This window comes from Elephas maximus, chromosome 6 (genome assembly GCF_024166365.1).
Source record: "Elephas maximus indicus isolate mEleMax1 chromosome 6, mEleMax1 primary haplotype, whole genome shotgun sequence".
In the NCBI taxonomy this organism is placed as follows: Eukaryota; Metazoa; Chordata; class Mammalia; order Proboscidea; family Elephantidae; genus Elephas; species Elephas maximus.
This window is the reverse complement of record NC_064824.1, coordinates 57,147,473-57,167,622: the sequence shown is the minus strand read 5'-3', so window position 1 is coordinate 57,167,622 and position 20,150 is coordinate 57,147,473. Positions and strand designations below refer to the sequence as shown.

Genomic DNA, 20,150 nt, shown 5'->3' with positions numbered 1-20,150 from the left:
GCCCAATACTGCATCATCCTCACAGTCTTTCCTGTTTGAGCCCACTGTTGCGGCCACTGTGTCAATCCATCTCGTTAAGGGTCATCTTCTTTTCATCTTCTTTTTTGCTGACCCTCTACTTTACGAAGCATGATGTCCTTCTCCAGGGACTGGTCTCTCCTGATAACATGTCCGAAGTATGTGAGATGAAGTCTTGCCATTCCTGCTTCTAAGGAACATTCTGGATGTACTTCTAGGACAGATGTGTTCATTCTCGTGGCAGTCCATGGTATATTCAATATTCTTTGCCAACACCATAATTCAAAGGTGTCAATTCTCTTTTGGTCTTTCTTATTCATTTAACAAAGATACATAGATGACAAATAAGCATATGAAAGATGTTTAACGTCATTAACCAGTAAAAACCAAACCTGTTGCCCTCAAGTCTATTCTGACTCATAGCGACCGTATATGATTCCAAGGCTGTAATCTTTATGGAGACACATTGCCACATCTTTCTCCCAATAAGCTGCTGGGGGGTTTGAACCTCTGACCTTCCAGTTAGCAGCTGAATGCTTAACCACTGTGCCACCATGGCTCCTGCATATGTCACTAGAGATCTGCAAATTAAAACAAGATATCACTACATCCCTGTTAGCGTGCCCATGTAGAGCTGGAATTTTATTTCCCCATTCCTTGAATGTGGGATGTACTTTGTGAGAGTTCCTTTGACTAAGAGAATGCAGTATGTTACACTATATGATTTCCAAGGCTGTATAAAGTCGTACAACTTCCACGTTCACTCTCTTCGAATGCTGCCTGAGACCTCCGTGTCATGAGGAACCACGTGGACCAAGGCCCAGATGTAACCTATACCAACTGCCAGACATGTAAGGTCATTCTGATCTCTCATCCTGGTGCTCCTCCAGCTGAAAGATGGTAAATAAGTGAAGCCAGGCAACACCAGTAGAACCGACCAGTAGGCACAAAGAGCTACGAAAAACAGTAAACAGTTGTTTTATTCCCTAAATTTTGAGGTGGTTTGTTACACAGCAATAGACTCAAGCTTCACAACTTACCCTAACTTTTATCGTTAGCTGCCATTAAGTCAACCCTGACTAATGGCAATCTGATGCACAACAGAAACCGTACGTGCCCAGTCCTATGCTAACCCTGTGACGAACTGCGGATCAGGCCACTGTCATCCATAGAACTTTTGTTTACTGAGTTTCGGCCAAATGCGGATCAGGCCACTGTCATCTATAGGGCTTTTGTTTACTGAGTTTCAGAAGCAGATCACCATGTCTTTCTTCCTAGTCTGTCTTAGTCTGGAAGCTCTGCTGAAGCTGGATCAGCATCATGGATGTTAGCTGCTGTCAAATGGATTGCAACCCACGGTGACCTCCATGTGTGCAGAGAACTGCTCAATAGGGTTTTCAAGGCTGTGTGATCTTGCAGAAGCAGATCACCAGGTCTGTCTTCAAGGTACCTCTGGGTATGTTCAAACCTTCAATCTTTTGGCTAGTAGTCAAGCACTTAACCGTCTGCGCCACCCAGGGACTCCTTGTTTGGCATCACAGCAACACACAAACCACCACTGACAGATGGGTGGGGGCTGAGCAGGAGGTACACTGGCTAGAAATCAAATCTCGGTCTTCTGTATGGAAGATGAGAATTCTACACTGAACCGTCGATGTCCTCACATCTTAACTTTTACACACCCACAATTATCATACGCCTCTAGTCTCTATATGAAAAACATTATTCCATTACTGTTTCTAATTAGGAATCCTTAAATTAAATATCATTTAAGGGTGGTTGCAATTACTGAATTACAAAAGCACATTACTACAAGATAAATACATGGCAGGAAGGCCAAAGTTACCACACAAACTACCAATGGATTTCAACAAGTCAGAGTCTTCAGGAATAAGACACTGTTACCTCATAAAAACCAGAATCTTTAAGACAATTTCAGTATTTACCTCTACTTTGAATATCTTTTTGTTTAAAAAATATGCTTCTGAGGGGAAAAAGATTCTTTTTACATTAATGGGAGATCTTGGTGTCTCACTGATCTTAGTCAACATGGAGACATGGAAGCTAAGTCGGTAAAATGAGAAAAGGACGTTGAAAACATAATTTTTTGGTTATAATTTTTTAAATGCTTAATTTTTGGCTGACATTTAAATAGATATGACGAAGACATACCCAAGTCTTGAAAAACAGGAAACTAGAAAAAAGCCATGAGAAAATGGCTGTAATACTAAGTGTACACTAGAGCACTTTAAGATATGATACCCTATTCTCCTTGCAATGAATTCAATCTGTAAGTGTCAAGTTTAAATCTTCATTAAGTAAGTGGAAACCATTTTGGGATTCTTTTTCAGGGCTTCAAACAGGTTCTTTCTGATCTGAACCCTCTGCTGAGAGTTTGCTTTTCCACCCCAGATATACTAAATCAGAACCTACATTTTAATTAGATCCCCAGGTGAAATTTTGTTAAAATGTAGATTCTGATTTAGTATTATCTGGGGAGGAAATGCATATTCTGAGCATGGAGTCCAACTGGAAAGAACCTGGTTGAAGCCCTGTTTTGGAGGATGAGAAACACATTACACTAAGGTGAAATGATCATAATGGCAAGAGAATAACTAGCTTTTAAGGTTCAAAACTTGCTCTCTTTTAAAGCTGTTGACAAAAATGGGTGTGGAGCAGTAGATGATTTTAAAACCAGGTGTTCAACTTATCTAGTCTAACCGGTAGAGCCACAGAGAAAAACATACTTGAGAGCAAGAAAAACCAGCTTTAACCACATGAGACCAGGTCAGGGTAGAAAAGTTAAAAATTAAGATATGTAAAAATTAAATTGTAGCCAACTCTGAAATTATGAAGTAATTTTATTCCCTCCATAAAGTGATCAGCAACTGTATTAAGCACAGAATTTTTGTAAAACAATGGTTTGTGAGAAAATAAATTATTTCATTGTAATAAAATTCTGCCTTAGTAAATACAAGTAGATCCTGGTAGAGACTCAAAATCGTATTTTAAATTGTAGTAATTCTAATACGATCAGTTGTTGATTCAGTTATTGAACAGTTAAAAGGTTCATTAGTTCTTAAGTTTAATTTGTTCGATAAAAATGAGGTTTGATGAAAACCTGTGGATTTCATTTGCACATTTCTCATTGTTCTTTATTACTGAAATTTAATTATCTGAGGTAACAAAAGGATGGATCAAGAAAAATAATCTAAAAATCATTTTTATTTGGCTTATAGACACATTAGCTCTCCATGCCCCATAGCATAAAGCATGAACCTTCTAATACAGCAAAGAAAGTCTTTCATGTCAGGCTCTAACCTTGAATTCCTAAAACAAATCAAGATATCATGACCTTGCTCAGTTCCCCTACTGAACTTCGAGTCATTCTTTACATCTTAATTCAAGCAATACTTACACCTCTTGTGAAATTATCCCCCCCAGGATTAAGCACCCTTCCTCTGTGCTCCCACGTTATTACTATAAACTTACACTAACAGTAGTTGTTTATACTTTAGTCTGAGAGCTAAACTGCGAGTAGTAGAGAGCAGACACTGTCTTTCTTGCAATGTGAAGCCCTAATCCAGTAGTCAGAACACAACAAAAACCTAAAAACCCAAACCCGCTGTCCGTGGAATGGATTCCAACTCATAGCCACCCTACAGGACTGAGAACTGCCCCACAGGATTTCCAAAGGAGTGCCTGGTGGACTCGAACTGCTGATCTTTAGGTTAGCAGCCAAGGTCTTAATCACGGCGCCACCAAGGCTCCAGAACACGACAAACTATCAATAAATATATATTTACACTATTTGATGGATTTCACACTATTATTTTCCTAAAACGTATTAAAATGTGGGCAGTTCTGAACACCTATCAGATGGAGAGTTGTGTGAGTTGGATTTAGAACCGATTATAGGTTGGCTGTATGAGAGGCACGGATGACTTTATGTCCAAGTAAACATGAAACCTACATGTAGAACATACGTACATGTCTATACAGGGGCATCTTCGTGCTTTACCTGGGAAAATAAGCCCTCTTGGGAATGTGGCAGAAAGAAGAAATAACTTGTACTTAAGACAGACACTTGAGCCTGCATGTAACTTTGAAAAAAAAATCAAAACTATGTATGCTACATCTGTCGTATAGAGTAAAAAAGAAGATGTAAAGTTCTTATCTAAGAAGCATATATGTAACATAGTACTTACATAAATATTACCGTATGAAACATGAAGCAGTCAAGACTCTAGGGGACATCGTGGGTAGAGTAAAATTTTAAAGCTATTTTCACCAGAACTCAGACTTTAGCTATCAACTGCAATGATGTACATTTATTAAAAACTCTGCATGTATTATGTTCCTTAGTGTGTAGACTGCTTCACATACTATCTCATTTAATTCTCACCTCAACTCTAGGAATTAACTGCTCCCTTCCTGAGGAAATCTCAAGAGATTACATAACAATGGCAAAATCAAGACTCAAACCCATCTTTTGACTCTTAAGTGCTACTGCCCCTACACCACTGCTGTTTCTCAAAAAGCTGTAGAGCTGAAAAATGAAACGCTGACCCCATTTCTGACACAAAATTTTCGTCATCTCACGAAAAAATCTAGATCCACTATATGTCCTGTTTTAACAAGAGATACAAAGGGGAAATTTAAATTAATGAAAAAAACCTTTAAAAAGTCCCACAAAATCTAAGAAAACCTTACTAAATTCAATTTCATTTGTTATATTAACTCTTAACTAAGTGAAAATTACCAAAAGGGCCGAAAAACACCAGTCCCGAAGAATTTATTAGCAAGATAGGATTTTCCCCACATACTAACATTTACAATTGTAGGTAGGAAAAATTATAGTAATTTTTTTGTGTTTGTACACGGTCATCTTTACTACGCAGTTTCATCAAAATGAGAGAGTATTCTAATACCCGTGCCTTCGATATTTTTACTTTTTAACGCCAACAGGTCGTCTTTTACACATTATCATTACCTATTTCAACTTGAAAAACTTATGATACAAAAATAACTCCTAAAGTATCATGATATTCAAGAACTGGAGCCATCAACGAGCAAATCTTCACAGAATCTAAGCGTCGACGGAGTCGCTTCATTCGAGGTTGGGTTGGCAGAGCCCCAGTCCTCCCCGCCTCACTTAAATACTTCACTCGCGACACTCCCGGCCCGCAGGGCTCCGGAGGACCCTTCTTAGCCTGGACCAAGAGGAGGCCACCCCAAGTTAACGTAGGGTTTAAGCTCTTTTCCCTCGCTACCACTCGTCCATAAAGAGGGCCCACTATCTGCCCATCCACTCGTCACAAACTCCACCGTAGGATGAAAGGCCACCGGGAGAGGAGGCCTGAGCCTGGCCTGCTCTGAATCGTACCGGCTGTCCCCAATCAAGTTCCTCTCTCCCATCTTGCTAGGAGGCTGCCTCCGCGTCCCAAGGCCCGCACTTCGTCTCCTCCCCTCCCCCAGCCGCGGCCTGGACTCTAATCACTTCCCTGTGAGGGAGAACCCCGAGCTCCGCAGATTACCCCTTCTCTCAGGCTGGCACTGAACAAGGTGCGTCCTGCTTGCAGCAATCACACTGCCGTGTTCCTCCTCCGGAGTTCTAGGCCTCTGGCTGAAGCAGAGCAGTCCACAACGAAGCACAATGGCGCCCGCCCCTCTCCCGGATCCGGCGCACAACCAGCCGCCGCCGTTAAGTGCCCCTCCCTTTCCCTCCTCCCCCACTTCGCGGACTCCGCCGGCTTCTCGCGAGAGTGGCGGTGCTGCGGTGATCCGTGAGCTGCTGCCGGCTCAGCGTGCCCCGCCGCGGGGTGGTGCTCTGACTGCGGCAACCGTTGAAGGGCTGCCCCTGGGGAGGCAGCGAGGCGCCACCGGTAAGCGGCTGCGGTTGGTCGACTCGCGGGCTGGCGGCTGCGCTGGCGAGTGTGCGGAAGCCGGGAGCGGGGCTCCGGAGGCCCGGCCCTACTTGGCCATTCTCTCCTGGTGAGTGGCTTTGAACCAGTCCTGCCGCTCCCCGGCGCCTGGGTCCCTGCCCACAGGCTCCTGTCCCCTCGGGCAAGCTTGCTGGCCCCACAGCTCAAAATACCATCTAGCTCTGTTTTTTTTTTTTTCGCTTTGTAAGTGGCGCAGTGAGTGTTTATTGAATTGAATTAAGCTCTGCCTTCCCGACCTTCCCTCCTTTCCCCTTGACTCCCTGCCTGCCCGGTTTGATCAGATTGCAAATCTTCCCCTAAGGGTTGGAGGCAGTTTGTGTGTAGTCTCTTTCCTTGTGGTAATTCAGTGTTGGTGGTGGTGTACTTTTAAAATCATGTATTTTAAAGTCATGACGTTAACCTTTGATAGTATAACTACTGAATTTACAATAAAAACTCACAAATTGAGAGGAAGGAAAATTGAGGGAAATGGGCTGGTGAATACAGACAAAACTTCAAAAACCTGTAAATGTGGTAAACTAAGACCTAAGATGTAAGTATTAGTAAATAAAGGGAGTAGGTTAGAGGAATCTAACCTGGTAGTGTAGTTAAGAGCTACGGCTGCGAACCAAAAGGTCGGCTGTTCGGATCCACCAGGTGCTTCTTGAAAACCTATGGGGAAGTTCTGCTCTATCCTATAGGGTCACTATGAGTCGGAATCCACTCAACGGCAACGGGTTTGGTATTTTTTTGGTTAGGTTAAAAGAAAAACCCACAACCTACGTAGATTTAAGTTATATTATGTGGATTTTAAATAATGTATAATAAACATAAAAGTTCTCTAAAGTTAAAGATCAGTTATCGAAACCAAAAGCGTTTGATTTTTAAAAAGTGGTATTTTATTAAATTGCTTTAATTTTAGTTAGTGAAGAATGAGGACCCAAAGAATTCCAATAAGTGAAATATTAATCTTATATGTATTATCTTTGCATCTGAAAAGAGTGGAGTATCACTTATTGTCCCATTTTTATCATGTCTTGAAGACTAACAGACTGTCCAGCCTTCACTATTGTAAATTATAAAATATTGTTAATTTTAAGGGTTTAGAATTTGATTATTATTATTTAAAAAATTGATACATAAATGCCAGTATAACTTTTTAGGGTGTGAGTTGAAGATTATGCATCTAGTATAAAACGAACAGAGATGGTCCTTTTTTAGAAAAATAATTTTTTTTCCAGCCTGAGTGTACTTGTGGTTATGGATATATACACCCTCAAAAACTGGATTATATAGGTTCAAATCCCAGCCCTATCCTTTTAATACCTTTATTTTATTTTAATACCTTATTATCTTCAGCAATTTCTTAACATTGCTAAACTTAGTTTTCTTGTAAAATTAGGATAATAAGCAATACCTATTTTTTTTTATACACCATAGGAGCCCTGGTGGTGCAGTGGTTAAGAGATTGGCTGCTAACAAAAGGTCAGCAGTTCGAATCCACCAGGCACTCCTTGTAAACCCTATGGGACGATTCTACTCTGCCCTATAGGGTGGCTGTGAGTCCGAATTGACTCAATGGCAACAGGTTTGGTGTTCTAGAGTTGAAAGGACTAAATGAGGTAGTACATCAGTTCCTGAAACATAGTAAGCATTCCATAATTGTTAGCTATTACATTCCATGTCCAAACCACTAATAATTTCTCTTTCTGGGGCTTAATACATAGGTCTCTTAAACATCTCAAGTTTATCCTGCACTATGAGGAATGACTGCATCATTTTCCTGAGCTATGGCAGTCAGACCTGGTAGTTGTGACTTCTCTGCAGAATCCCCAAATCTGGCAAAGATGGTGCAGATTTTGCCAAATTGTGGCTTTATCCCCAGTCAGCACTGATGATATCATCAGAGGTGAGTATGGTACCAATTTCCTATGCTAAACAGAGTTTCCAGAATCTAGACCACTAAGTATGTTTTTATTCCTTAGGAGTGGTTAATTGTTTTTTAAATATATTCTCTCTGATTTCAGTTTCCAAGTAATTATCATTATCAACAAATAATTATTGAGATTTTGCTTTTTGAAGACTTTTTGCTAGGCATTGTGGTACAAGTAAGTGTAATAGAGACCATATTTTCTGAACTAAAACTAAGGACAAAATGATTTGACAGGCAAAATATTTGAAATTATAACTCTTCTAAATAATCTACACTGCAGGATTTCCTTCTATCCACAGGCTGCCCCCACTTGACCTTCCTCTACTAAACTTTTTGTCCTCTTGACTGACTGACACATCTTTCTGTATCTAAATATCTTTGTTTACCACTTGCTCATACTACTCAAATTAATTTATATTTTTGAACTTACTTCTTTTCTAAGTTTGGGTCTTATTTACCATTCTCCCTTGTACTTTATAAGTTTATCATCTGCCTGTGGTCATAACAGCCCTTTACACTTATGTTTAAATATTTCTTTCTCTACCCTCATAGCTTAGAATTCTCTTTTAGGTATTGAATTTCAAAGTTCCTGTTTTCCCCTCTTTTTTATTATCCCGCAACCTAACCTTCTAAGAAGCTTCCCTATGGCAAGGACGATATCTTTTAGATAATCTCCATTTTGCACAGTTGGTGTGTTTTTGAAAAGATGTGCTTATATATGGTTTTTGTAAATCAAATCATTTTAAATGTGGGTTATTTCTTAAACTTTTGAGGAACAGGAGCTAATTCCCAGGATGATATAGGAATGCTTTTAGTGAGGTCCCTGAGTTGAAAACAAGGGATGCCAGTTTCTCCTCAGATATGAAAGGGAGCCTGGTGGCATCAACCAACTTAAAGTCTATAGATTGAGGACCCCTCCTTCTAAGGAATGCATTACTTAAAAATCTTTTACTTTAAATCTTTGATATAAGGAATTATTTTCATGCCTTAAATAATAAACCCCTGATTTAGTGCTGTTGAAGGATCCTTGAGCAGCACAATTGGTTTGTGCTCTACCACCAACCAAAAGGTTGGTGGCTCGAATCCACCCAGCGATACCATGGAAGAAGGGGCTGGCAACATGCTTCTGTAAGGATTACAGCCAAGAAAATCCTATGAAGCAGTAGTACTGTGTAACGCGTGAGGTTACCATGAGTTGGAATCAACTTGACAGCAACAAGCTTAGTTTAGGCTTTTTTTTTTTTTTTTTTGGTCAATTTTTTTTTTGGTTTTTATTTTTCCCTTATCAAGTTTTATTAGAAGATGTCACATTTAATAAATGATGATCCAGGACATTTTGTTGGTTGACTTCTGCCAGATTAGCAGCACTACATTTAATCCCCAAAGCCAGTGTTGTAGTACACAAAGACTCTTACTCTGTCAGGAGTAAAGCAAAGAGTTTTATTGAAGGAATAAAGCAATTTGAATTGGGCAGCACTCAAACAAAATTGCAAAGTGCTCTGCTGCTTAAAGGGAAAGCAGTGGTACCATATTTTTACACAAATGTCGCACATCTTCTATGTTTGTTTGCCAACCATGTCCTCCCCCATGAGGTATTTTTGTTAAGTGCAGTATTCTAATTTTTTTTGTAGCAACATATAATTTTTTTTTATAGCAACATGTAAAGAAAATTGGCATAGCGATGCTTATGAAAATACCCTGTGGGAAGAGGGCATGGTTGGCAAACAAATGTAGAAGGTCCGTGTTGTTCGTGTAAAAATACGGTATTTATACAGTGAGTTGGTGCAGTTTGCAGAATTTACAAGACCTCAAACATTTTCCATTCAGTGTCAGTTAATCTTTACATGTTTCCTGAGAACAGTCTGAACAAATACTTTCTGAGAACTTTTTCTTCATAACTTTCCTGGAACACTGTGGAAGCAAAAATGAGGGCAAGCAAAACTGTATCCTTTAGCATGACCTACTTTTAGTCTGTACAGTGTCTTGTAAAAATTTTTGTTTTATAGATCACGTGTTAAGGCAGAAATAAAACTTATAACAAGATTGAGTTTGGCTTACAACTCAGAAGCCTCCATCATGTCAAGCAACTTAGTTTTGGAATGTTCTTTCACATTCCCTTCTTTTTGATCAAGAATTATGGTAGGAGTTTTTTGATCACACTAAAGAGCATTTTCTTCCATATGGACTCTATTAGGACTGACCTGATATTCACTGTTCAAGTCAGGTGTTGTAGGCCGTTGCTACACTATACCGTAGCTTGAATGTTCTGCTTCAGTGATCTTTCAGGGTGGGAACACGCATAGAGCAAGGCTGAGTTGGAAGGAAGAACTTAACAGGGAGAAGGCATCTAACAAGGTATAAGGTCAAACTCTTCTGGGTAGATGGTCTTTTCAAAGTACATAATTTGTTGCATAGCAAGGGGAGTAGTTGGTTGAGTATAAATATTTAGACTTTTGACAAGGCCTAGGATAGTTATAACAGCAATTAAGATGGTTAATCTAGTGTGTAATATAGAACATAGTGAAGAACTAATACCATTGGGCAACCAACTAAAGATGTTTAAGAAAGGGGAATCAGGCATGGGGGTATTGAATGTAGTCAGGTAGCTTTCTGGTGAATTTTTATTTTTTTTAAACATCTCATTCCACTTTCCAGTAGTGTTTATCCAAGTGTAGTAAGAAGTGTTAGTAATGGCACAAATTCCTCCTTGTTGTGCTAAAAGAAAGTCTAGGGTAAGTCTGTTGTCTAATATTACTTTAACAAGAGATTCTAAAGATCTCTGTTGGACTTCCATGCCATTGGCAATGTCCTTGGCAATTTGAGCAAGTGTAACAACACTATGCCAAGGTAAGAAGGCCCGGAGGTTGATTTGATTATTACTTCTGGTTTGTGTTAGAATTTTCAAATAATTTACCCAGTATATACTTTTATTATAGGAGTGTATATCTAATGGTACTCTCAGAAGGCCTAGTGTACATTGCATTTCTATATGCCAGTCATCTAAGCAAGGCAAGGCCCAGGCATAGGGTCTGTTTTCTGGAATTGGGTTTTTTATATTAATAAGATTACTAAGTAAATAGAGTAATGCCAACAGCATAAGGACAGTTACAATTATAAAGCAATGTCCATAAAATTCAGCGAGGTGCGTATAATATTGTTGCATGGTCTTGGAACTAGCTGTGTGCCTCAGATGTCATCTGCTTCTGGCTGCAGGGGCATTAGAATGTGACGTTTAAGTCTCCAGAGGACTGACTAGTCCAAAAACGTGTTTTAGCTCTTTCTAGTTGAAATAATACATACGCTGGAATTGACTCAGCAGCAGTGGGTTTGGTTGTTCTTTTTTTTTTTTTTAATTGACATAAATGAACTCAAGGCTTAATTCCTTTTAATTTAGTTTTATAGGGGTTAGTTAGTAACACTAAGTATGGTCTTTTGTAGAGGGGTTCCAATAAGTTCTTCAATTGATGTTTTTCCCAATACATGTACTTCTCCTGGGGAGATACTAGGTAGGGGTTGGGAGTCTGATTCTTGTTTACAAAGGCTTTTTTTGGTCAAGTGTTTTTAGTGAATTAGTAAGGTAAAAGTTATCTGAAGATGACAACTTAAAAATGCCTGTGGTTAACTTATAATAATAATAATTCTTAAAAGTGAAAGACCTGATGGGAATTAATTACAAAAGCAGTGCAAAGCTAAATAAAAATTAAAAAGAAACTTTAGACAAAAAAATTGGTAAACATAATGATTAACCTTCCTTTCAAAGAACTTCAGATATAACACATAATAATCTTGAGACATAATACTAAACAAATAAAAAAAACCCTTTGCCATCAAGTTGATTCCGACTCATAGTGACCCTTTAGGACAGAGTAGAACTGCCCCTTAGGGTTTCCAAGGAGCGCCTGGTAGCTTTGAACTGCCGACTTTTTGGTTAGGAGTTCTTAACCGCTATGCCACCAGGGTTTCTGCAATACTAAATAGTCAAGATATATTAAGAATCTACCGAGATCATCAATACCTAAATAGCTAAAAAAAATAGCTAGATAGTAATAAAAACTCTGTGAGTAAATGATGTGAATACCCCAGCTAAAGCTATTAGCCTTGATGATGCTAGATTCAAAGGAAACAAAGTTGTAACAGTGTGAGCAATTGAAATATAAAATTGTGACAATATTATGCACTTGTCTAATATCAGGCAAATATTGCTGACACATAAATTTTAACTCAAAGAAAATTTGGTATTTCTGATTTGACAGCATGGTTTGATGTAATTCATAGCATATTAAATAAACCTTTTTATTAGCATTTTTCTCTTTATAAAGCAAAAACAAACTTTACATGGCTTTCCATGAAGTTTCAGAGTTGTCAGGAGTGTGTCATAGGTCACCAAGAAAAAAATACTTGAGTTATATAATTGAAGATCTTAAAGATAAAAACCTTAGTTTTTTTAAGACATACAGCTTGCTTTTTAACTCAGGAGTTTATTTTGCCAAACTCTTGCTTTCAAGTCAGATTGCACAAGAATACAATGAACTCTTCAACCTAGTAGTCAAAGAAAATTGTGATGTCTTAACAACAAGAAACTGAGTTCTTTACTATGTGACATTAAAGCTCTTAAAAATTCTCATAAATTAACCCATTAAACTTCTAGCTGCAGCAAATAAGAATTTTGGCCATATCAAACAAATTCCCTTTTAATAAATCTTCTAAGTTTCTTGTCTTTGTTACGTATTTTTTATAGTAAAACTCTTTAAGTAGCAAAAATGAATACAATGATTACTAGGCCTAAAATATATATGTATTCTTTCTCTATGGCGTAAAAAGTATGAACTGATAAACTTCAAAATGTATTTACCATTGAGGTAAAGTTTGCCTAAATAGTCTATATTTTCATGCAAATTTTTTTTTACCATTTTTTATATTTTCTCAATCTAAACTTAAGTTTGTCCATATAAATTATCTTATTATTAATAAAATTATTCTCCTTAAATGAAACGCATGTCATGTAGTATCTAGCTTAAGATACATAGATTTTGCCTTTAAGATTTTACCTTCAGGGTTGGCATAAGCAAAAACCTTTGTCAGAATGAATTTATTTTCATTAATTGCTGGGACCCTTAGGACTTTTTGATTTATATAAGTGCTTATTTATTATTAAACCAGTCAGAGTAAGTTGTTTGAAGAAATATTGTAATCTAATTTAATAATATTATCCAGAGGTAGGAAATTACTATATTTTCATAACTTTGCCTTTTGTGTGCTTTATAAGATACTTTAAAGAAGCAATTTAAAATAATTTATCTTTTTTTCAGTTCACTTTTCAAATAGACTAATTTGTGTGAGATTTTTCTCAAAGTAGCTATTGAAAGCCCAACGCATAAGGCAGGCATGAGGAGCAGTTTTTCTAAGACTTAAATGACTGCCTCGTGAGATTAAAAAAAAAAACCCTAGAAACTGCTAGTCATGGCTTCCCAAGACAAGACAGAAGGTCAGACACAGAACCAAACAGAAAAACCACATAAAGTTACCGGTCTTTGAGGCCAGCTCGAACCTCAGGCTTATACTCAACACTGCATAACACAAACTTATAGCGAACCTAGTTTCTTAAAATGTATGCAGCAATTGTTGGATGAGGTTGCCTCAGTTCAACAGAAAAGCAGGTCCTAGATAAACTCATTAACTTGTCAGAGTCTCGGAATGGAGGAATATCAGACCCTCTGACAAACCTGAACATCAAAAAAAGTTCCCCAGAGGAAAGAAGAGACAACATAAATAGGAACTCATTTCCTAAAGTGATCACTGAAATTCAAAATTATTTCAGATATATTCAGCTTATAGTGTTTTTGAACATGAGCCCCAAACCAGCGTCCAAGTTTGTGTGTGGGGCGGGGGAAGGGGGCACGCAATCCAGGCTCGTTTATCAAGGATGTTGAGGATTAGGTTGACATTTTGGTCTCCCAGAGTCAAATAAGATCTCTAGCAGGGATCTTGCTGAGTGTGAAGAGGACTCGAAGCAGTTACTGATGAAGATCAAAGACTACAGCCTTCAGTATGGATTACACCTCAACATAAAGAAAACAAAAATCCCCACAACTGGACCAATAAGCAACATCATGATAAACAGAAAAGATTGAAGTTGTCAAAGATTTCATTTTATTTGGATCCGTAGTCAATGCCCATGGATGCTGTAGTTAAAAAAATCAAATGATATATTGCATTGAGCAGATCTGTGTGGCAAAGACCTCTTTCAAGTGTTGAAAAGCAAAGAGGTCTCTTCGAGGACTAAGGTACATCAGACCCAAGCCGTGGTATTTTGAATTGGCTCATATGCATGTGAAAGCTGGACAATGACTGAGGAAAACAGAAGAAGAATTGATACCTTTGTATTATGGTGTTGGCAAAGAATATTGAATATATCATGAACTGTTAGAAGAACGAACAAGTCTGTCTTGGAAGAAGTACAACCAGAATGCTCCTTAGAAGCAAGGATGGCAAGACTTTGCCTCACATACTTTAGACATGTTATCGGATGGGACCAGGCCCTGGAGAAGGACATCATGCTTGGTAAAGTAGAGGGTCAGCAAAAAAGAGGAACAATGGCTCAGGCATGATAATGATGGTGAGGATGGCACAGGGCCAGGCAGTGTTTCATTCTGTTGTACGTAGGGTCACCATGAGTTGGAACTGACTCGATGATACCTAACAACAACAACAACTGCAGCGGATCTACCACAGGGTTTGGTCAGTGTTTTGTTTCACAGTGTAACTTTATCACATGAGAGTTGTCTTGCAGCTGGTCTAGTGCTCTGGCCCATCTCATGTCCCAGCTTATCCTTTCATGGGTGTCTTTCTGTCAGTGGCAAGCACTCTAGAGGCTTTGAAGATGCTCTAACTCATGCCTACTTATTTTTTGTGGCTGCAGTTAGCTCAGGTTTGGGAATTGACAGAGGTGCTGTGGCTCTCTGTTTTAGTAATTCAAGTAAAATTTCTGTTTACTTGACTTAGAACTTTTTTTTTTTATACAAACATACAAAATCTGGTTTGATCTTTCTGAACCTAATTCATTCTGCTGGCTAGAAACCTAATCTCTTATTGTAGACCTTAAATATACTAGTCTCTCTAATTGGAAAGGACCCTAAAGTGGCTACTGTCATTAGGGAGTCCAAACAAAAATCCAAATACAAACAATTACAAGAGGCATTTCAGACAAAGGTTTGTAACTGGATTTTGACCCTGCAGTTCTTTACTTTGTTCAGTAAACTTGGAAGCAATGTCATTGTCCTGATGTGTTTTAGAGACCTCTATATACCAATCAAAATGGACATCCCATAGAAGTTGTTTAATTGGTAGCCTCGATTTTCATTTTCCAATTTACTGTGCAGAGAAGTTCACTTGGAGAGATCAAAATATTCCCACAGTGGCCACCGATCTTCTAAATTGTCACTTGTTAAGTGATGCCAACAACTACATAAGAACGAGAATGTTACATGACCAAAGTGCTTGTTCACAAAACAGGCAGTAGCCTTCACCTTCTCCTCTGAATTGGCATTACCCATTACTTGCAAGTAAAACTGAAAGTACATGCAACACCAGATATAACAATAATACTAGAAGAGCTGCAATGCAAAAAGAGTGGAGTTCGAATCCAAGAGGTTATTTACCTTAGGCAACTCCTGAGAACCCCGCCCCCACAAAGATGGAGAGCCCAAGTGGCTCAGCTGTTACCTTAGCCTGAATCCATGAAGTCTTGGGAACCGCAGAAGATAATGTGCCTTTGGTCCTGCTTCTGACACCAGAAATACCGTAGCACACTACGGCTCTTATTCTGTCAGAAGTAAAAGCAAAGAGTGTATTGAAGAAATAGAGTGATTTGAATCAGGCAGCACTCAAGCGAAATTGCAAAGTGTTCCGCTGCTTAAAGGGAAAGCAGCAGTATTTTGGTGCAGTTTGCAGAACTTACAAGACCTCAGATGTTTTTGTTTGGTATCAGTTAATCTTTACATAATATCTGAGAACAATCTGAACAAATGTTTTCTGAGAACTTTTTCTTCATGTCTTTCATGGAACACTGTGCAAGCAAAAATGAGAGCAAGCAGAATCTTACTTTAGCATGACCTAATTTTAGTCTGCACAGTGTCTTGTAAAAATTTTCTATCTTATAGATCACATGCTAAGGCAGAAGTTACACTTAAGACAAGATGGAGTTTGGCCTATAACTCAGTCAGAAGCCTCAGTCATGTCAATTGCCTTAGGTTTGGAATGCTCTTTCACACCGATAGTTAAAAAGATATAAAAATACTGAAAGATACCATCTCAAAACCCTTCTGAGACACCAATTCTGAACTTTACAGTTAAGCTTACAGTCTAGTACTCATTGGTTCTAGGAAGATCATCCCTGCTCATAGTTGCTGCAGAATATCTGGCCTGGCCAGGAACAATTCTTAGTTACCAGGACACTTGGAATCCTTATGTGAAGCACCTTTCACACTGCCTAAGACAGAGAGTGCTTGATAAAAGCAGCAATCTTTTGTCATTGATTTAACCAGTGGTTGGGAAACTATGGTTCGCAAGCCAAATCTGTTTTTGTAAATAATTTTATTGAAACACAGTCATACCCATTAGTTTACATATTGTTTGTGTATCAGAGGAACAGAACCAATAGGATATTAATATGTATACATAAAGAGATTTATTTAATTGGTTCGCATGATTATGGAGGCTGGCAAGTCTGAAATCTGTGGGGCATCCCAGCAGGCTAGAAACTCGAGAGTTCAATCTATAGCCTTGAAGTAGAATTTCTTATCCAAGAAACCTCAGATTTCATTCTAAAGCCTCCAACTGATTGAATGAGGCCCACCCACATTATCAAGGGTAATCTTTATTGGAAGTCAACTGATCGTAGATGTTAACTACATCTGTGAAATACCTTCACAGCAATACCTAGATTAGGGTTTGATTAAATAATTGGGTACTGTAGCCTAGCCAAGTTGGCACATAAAATTAACCATCATGTCTATGACTCAGTGACTGCTTTCATGGTACAACAGCAGTGTTGAGTAGTTGTGGCAGAGACAGTATGGCCCACAAAGCCTACAGTGTTTAATCTCTGACTCTTTACATAATCAGTTTGCTGGCCCCAGAATTAAACCATGAATCTAGATTGAACTGATTTCTGTTCCTATAATACTGTTTACCAAAACACCAGAAAAAAGGCTTCAGAGTGATAATAATCGAGGACTGAGTTTGGCCTGTGTGGTCACTTCAGACTATATTTTCTGACACTGGAAGCAGAAGCGCATCCAGATACTGATATAAATCCAGAGTGTTTACTCTGCATCCCCCAATTTCGTCTTTTCTTTGGTACGTATTTGTACAGTTTTATAAAATTGTATGAATGTGATTACTTCATATGTATTGGCTATTTTAGTATAGCCTCTATCATTTCTTTTCCCTCCCTTTTTCTTTTATTCCCCCCCCACCCTTTTATTTCCTTTTTAATTTGGTTCTCCTGTCTCCATGTACTACCCCACAGACATCTTATAATTCTTCTTGGCAGAGTAGTACGTATCCTTCCACATTTTTTCTGCCTGTCCACATTTTTTTCTACATGGTCACACAATCATAAAGTAATAGGTATATGTGTGTACACACATATATATACACACACACGAAATTACTCATATACATATGCAGTTTTTAAAACCCATTTATTTTATAAAAGAGAATGAAATTTAAACATGCATCTTTCTCTTTTTTAACTTAACACCTGTTGTCCGAATCCACATTTATCTGTTTGCCCATTTTTCTATTTGGTTATTTATCCTTTCTTGTCAATTTGTAATAGATTTTAGCAATCTGTCCTCTGCCTTGGCAATGATTTTTCTACCTTCTTGTCTGTTGACTTTGCATTTATTTCCTTTTACCATGTATAACCCTGTATGGTAAAATATGTCTATGATTTCTTTTATAACTTCAGTGTTTCCAGCTTAGATTAAAAAGTCTTACCCTAAGTCTCTGAATTGTATCGTGGAATAGCCTAAATTTTCCAGATTAAATTTAGTTGATTTCAAATTTATTTTTGTATATGGAATAAGCTAATAGAATCCAAGTCTATTTTCTTCACAGTAGATAGTGAGTATGCCAGCAACATTTCTTTCCAATCATTTCTCTATGATTAGAAAAACCACTTTTGTCTTTTTTTTTTAATTTATACTAAACTTATTTCTGGGTTTTCTGTTATGGTTCAGAAAAATAAAAATTTTTGCCTTTCTTTTGAAGCTTTTTCATGAATTAATACTGTTCTGCATTTCTGTCACCTACCTATTCAATTATAAGGAATGGTGATTCTCTCATTTCCTCCAGAATTACCCAATACACTTAACTGGCTTTGCATTATACAATGCATGTTACACTAACAACCTGCCTAGGAATTATCTTAATTTATTATTTCCACTATTCTTTTCCACCTTTCACAGCACTTTGCTAAAACCATTTAATGTACTTCAGTTATTTGAAAACATGTCACCAGTACTTTTGCATATCATAAGTAAAATAAAATACTATACAAGTACACACATGCACTCTACTTAGTTGGTTTTTTAAATAGCCCTGTTTCCTACCCTAGAGTCCAATCTAAGTTTCTCACCATGGAGCTTTAGCCACTCTTGACAGCAAGTCTGCCATTTGTACCACGGACAGTGTAGAAGGAATCTTGTAGTTTCTCTATTATGTCATCATAAATAGCATGGGAGTGGTGACATACTTTAAAATGTTTAGCTTATATTTAATGTTTGAAATTCTTGCCTTTAGCACGACATATAAAACAGATTGGTAGTGGTTGTTGATTTTGTTCAAAGCTAGGCTTAAATATTCTCTTCAAAGCTAAGAACTCTGTACTTTAAAAAATTATATTTTAACTCATTTTTAGTGAATACTAATTCAGTAATTTTTTCGTTTGTTAGGATGGGGTAATTTTCACTAAATTTGTGGGAAGACTCTTCTCAGGAAAGTAATATTTCATAGTTTTAAAGACCATTTATTAAGGTGTTTTTTTAAGCTTATAAACTTTGAAATATTTACTTGAAAGTTTTGAGTATGTCTTTGCACACTGAGGCTCTAGGATGTGAATGAAAATGTGAAAAACAATATTTGGTTTCTTCGATCTTTTAACAGTTTTGTAAATATATTGATAATAACTGTTTTGTGTTAGGCTTTACTTTCTCAGATTGATAACTGAATGTTTTACTGGTATATCAATTTTGCTGTTATATTTAGTGCTAGTAATATAAATTGCTAGAGTTGTTCTTAAATACAAGTTGTTGTTTTGTGCCACTGAGTTGATTCCAACTCATAGAGACACTATATGACGGGGTAAAACTCTGCCCCATACGGTTTCCAAGGAGTGGCTGGTGAATTTGAATTGCTGAACTTTTGGTTATCAGCCAAGCACATAACTAGTGCATCACGAGGGCTCCAAACTACAGGCAGTCCCTGACTTATGATATATTTGAGTTATGATAAACTGTACTTAACAACTGTCTGTTTTTTTGTTTGGTACATTTTATCATTAATAATATGTACGAATAAAATATGGTAGTGCCTAATTTGCAGATGTTACCATTCTTAGATGTTCACTTGCAGATGTTCATCGTTATGATTTAGTGTAAAAAACACTGTCGTATAGCAGGCTCTGGCCTGGTCTGCAATGAAGTTGGTTTCGGTATCGGGAATTGTAACAGATAGAAAACTGGGCAATTTTCAACTCTAACGACATATGACAATTGAACTGTGCACAGGCCCAAAACTGTTAAAATTCCGACTTCAGTGTTAGGACACTAATCGGACTTCATTGTAGACCAGGCCTATAGTGTGATCTTATTCAGCGTTTTGTACCATCAAAAGCATCAGTTGTTAATTTCATCATCGGAGTAAATTTTTATGATTTGTCTGTTTTCTCATGTATTTACGAGCATGTGTATTAAAATATATCTGTAAGTTTATATGTAATGTTTCCAGTCCCCAAAGACAGATAAAGATTGGATTAATGAAGACACTGAAAATAAAAGGCAATAATAACAAAAACTAAAAAATCAAAAAATGAGTTTTTCAGCTTATGTTGGAAACGTGAATTGGAGACTACTTGTAAAATTATTTTAAGAAGTTGTATATCAGGATTTTAATAGACCTTGTTAACAATTCAGAAACCCTGGTGGCATAGTGTTTAAGTGCTACGGCTGCTAACCAAAGGGTCGGCAGTTCGAATCCGCCAGGCGCTCCTT

At 37.7% G+C, this 20,150-nt stretch overlaps 2 protein-coding genes across 8 annotated transcripts in view; one reads left to right on the top strand and one right to left on the bottom strand.

Moving 5' to 3' along the window:
- MARCHF7 (membrane associated ring-CH-type finger 7) overlaps positions 1 to 5,712 on the bottom strand; it is a 51,208-nt gene extending 45,496 nt beyond the window's left edge. For all 4 annotated transcript variants that reach the window (XM_049888804.1, XM_049888806.1, XM_049888807.1 and 1 more), the window contains exon 1: positions 5,556 to 5,712. The gene's annotated coding sequence lies outside the window, so the exon portion shown is untranslated. The remainder of the gene's footprint in view (positions 1 to 5,555) is intronic.
- Positions 5,713 to 5,821: 109 nt separating this feature from the next.
- BAZ2B (bromodomain adjacent to zinc finger domain 2B) overlaps positions 5,822 to 20,150 on the top strand; it is a 468,630-nt gene continuing 454,301 nt past the window's right edge. For 3 of the 4 annotated variants that reach the window (XM_049888761.1, XM_049888760.1, XM_049888763.1), the window contains exons 1-2: positions 5,895 to 6,012; positions 7,670 to 7,851. The gene's annotated coding sequence lies outside the window, so the exon portion shown is untranslated. Of the gene's footprint in view, positions 6,013 to 7,669; positions 7,852 to 20,150 lie in introns of all 4 variants that reach the window. The other variant, XM_049888762.1, reaches the window with a different exon arrangement.